Source organism: Coptis chinensis, chromosome 6 (assembly GCF_015680905.1).
Source record: "Coptis chinensis isolate HL-2020 chromosome 6, ASM1568090v1, whole genome shotgun sequence".
NCBI lineage: Eukaryota > Viridiplantae > Streptophyta > Magnoliopsida > Ranunculales > Ranunculaceae > Coptis > Coptis chinensis.
In genome coordinates, this window is record NC_141461.1 from 64,157,484 (window position 1) to 64,160,219 (window position 2,736).

Sequence of the window (2,736 nt, forward strand, 5' to 3'; positions counted from 1 at the left end):
ATATTATTGTGTAGGCATAAAAGTTCGGTTATTTATTATTAGTTATGTGAACTATTGGTAGATTGTAAAGCTTCTTTTGTAGCTAGGAGAGGACAAGGAGGAAAGTCCAGGTCTTGCAAGGTTGCGGAAGAGATGAGTATTAAAGGTGAATTTGTTATTCAACACGTAAATGTCTTAAATGGTTTTTCTTGTGCTAGTGAAGAAACCGAAAAATCCATACATAGTCTTAATGTTGTGATCCGCCTGTTGGACTTGATTGATCTGACGTAGGTGTGCATATGTAAAGTAGCGGTAAATTTAGTTTGTTATAGGCTTGTGACCAAGAACAACTGTTTTTTGTTCTTGTCATTGTTACTTTTTAATTCAAGCTATTCATCAACAACAATAGCACCAATAATTGTTACTGGATAATGGTGTTGTGCAATGGTAAACTCTACGCATAGTAATTATTTTGATTTATGAAACTATTCAGCGTTTCATGTTTTCATGTACTATCTATGTCAAACATTATGTTCTCCTGCCGATAACCACTACACTTTGTTGAGCTAAAACATGACTGCATGGTTTTTACTTTTTAGTTATGTGCTTGTTATTAAAATACAGTAGTCAGTGTTTAATAAAGAGATAATGTACGAGGAAGTGAGGAACTAGTAATCAGCTTACTATTTTCTCTTTGTGGCTTGGACTTGTTATGGTGCTAATTGCTTTTTGTTTGTTTTTTATCAGTATTTGAAATGAGATAAATTTGTTTTGGTATATGTTTAGATGTCACTATCTCAAGAAATTGTTGACCACATTGACTTAGGGGATTTTTTTTTTTTGTGACTGAGGGGATTTTGTTGGTTGTCTTCCGTGTAAATAGTTGTTGAATGCTTATCAGTGAATTAATGAATAGTTAAGAGTTTTTTGCTGCCTTCACAAAAAGAAAATGTTTTTTGCTGCCCCATTTAATATTAATAAAATTTGAGGGTTTTTAGAAAGGCTATGAGTATGAAACTATGAACACTCTACACTCTATCCATGATCAAAAGTAGGGATCAGAAGAGCATCATGTTCATAATAAGGAAAAAACATCATGTTCATAATTAGGACATTTAAAGCTTTTAGTGTTGACATTTCTTGAAATTCTTGTGAGACCAATGCACTTGCAGTCTAGCATTCTGTTCTTTCTTGTTTCTCTTTACAACTTTGCCAACAGCGTCCCTCTTTCCGTTTGTTTACTTCATGGTAAGAATAGATCGTTGCAAATTGAACTTTCATTTAAATGTTATTATCTACCAATTTGTTTTCATTGTAAATCCTCTCTTTGTATGTATGTAATGTTATCAATTTGTGAGTGTAAAACTACGATAGAGCTGACCACTTACCTGACTAATCTATGTTGAATTACGATTGATAGATTTTATTTCATTACAACTTGAGCTCACTTTATAAACAAGTCTCGTGGGAACTTTGTCGCCTGATCACTGTAGATGTTTGACCACTGTTTTAACTTGTTAATTATTTTTACAGGGTCGTGTTCAACAGCTTGTTTGGCCTTAGTAGAAGCTTTTGGATGGCAATTGTTACAAGGTTTCTTCTTGGAACCATGAGTGGACTATTGGACTTCTTGGTACAGCGAAGGTACAACTTTTATTTGTTTGAGCGACCGAACGTGTCTTCTCTCAAGGAAGAAAACCTATCGCATATTGAGTGTATGTGTCCTTGCATCATGCACTATTAATATTGCTTGCTGCTGTTGCTCCAGCCTTAAATTTTTACTTATTACATTATGCACTTATCTATCTTCTGTATTGATAGCTAGGCTTATGTTTGCGAAGTTTGCCGAGAAGAACATCAAGCTCTTGGACTGTCACTAGTAAGAAACATTTCGATATTATTTGTCATCGTGGATGTAGTGTTTTGCCTCCGAGAATTTAGTGGAACTGAGGATGCTCGCGCCTTGTTGGTTTGGAAGTACATTGGTAGTTTTGCGCCTAAAGTTCTCAAGAAGGCATTGGGATTCTACACCATTCATGTAAATAACAATGACATCTTCTTCTTTAAATTTAAGTAGCATTTTCATTTTCTGGTTTTTAAGTATATGTTTTTTGACTGGTTTTGAAGGGTTGGGCCAATTAATACAGAATGAAGGAAAGGAAAGTATGGCTCGCGAAAACTTGGTTAGTGTGTGAGTGTGGTCTTTGTGTCTTTGGAGTCTTCTTCTTCTTGGGTGGAGTGTGTGTTGGGTGCTCTTCTGCTTTGGTACACTGCCTCTTTGCTTTGCTCTTTATTCTTTGCCATGGACCTGCCGGTGATTCTTCTTGCTCTTGGGTGCCCTTGGTGTCTAGTTCTTCTGTGAAGGGCTAAGTATCAAAAGCTTTTGGTACTTAAGTCATAATGGCTTTTCTTGTCATTTTATAAGTCGTTGTCCACTGGTTCCTTATAAGTGTTAGAAATAGTTCTTTGTAAGTGTAGGCATGTTAATACAATTGTTGAGTGAAATTTACTATGTGGGACTACGCATGTAGCAGGGTTACAATTATATTGTTTGTTGAGAATACAATGTTATATATATTAAATATTTTTAATACAAGATTTCTTCTTTTATTTGTGTGGTAATCAGATGTGGATGGATGAATGGAAACAATTGTATAGTAGTGATTAGAGCACTTGCAAGTAGTTTCTAAATATATGGCAGCATGCATTATTATGTTTTTTTAAAAAGCAAAACGGAAATAATATTAGTGACGCCAT

General features: G+C 34.8%; 1 long non-coding RNA gene across 1 annotated transcript; it reads left to right on the top strand.

The window, feature by feature from the left end:
- The first annotated feature begins 973 nt into the window (after positions 1 to 973).
- LOC147493919 (uncharacterized) lies at positions 974 to 2,144 on the top strand. The gene is made up of 4 exons (XR_015197356.1): positions 974 to 1,227; positions 1,513 to 1,623; positions 1,805 to 1,858; positions 2,107 to 2,144. It is a non-coding gene; the product is annotated as an uncharacterized LOC147493919 (long non-coding RNA).
- Positions 2,145 to 2,736: the final 592 nt, after the last annotated feature.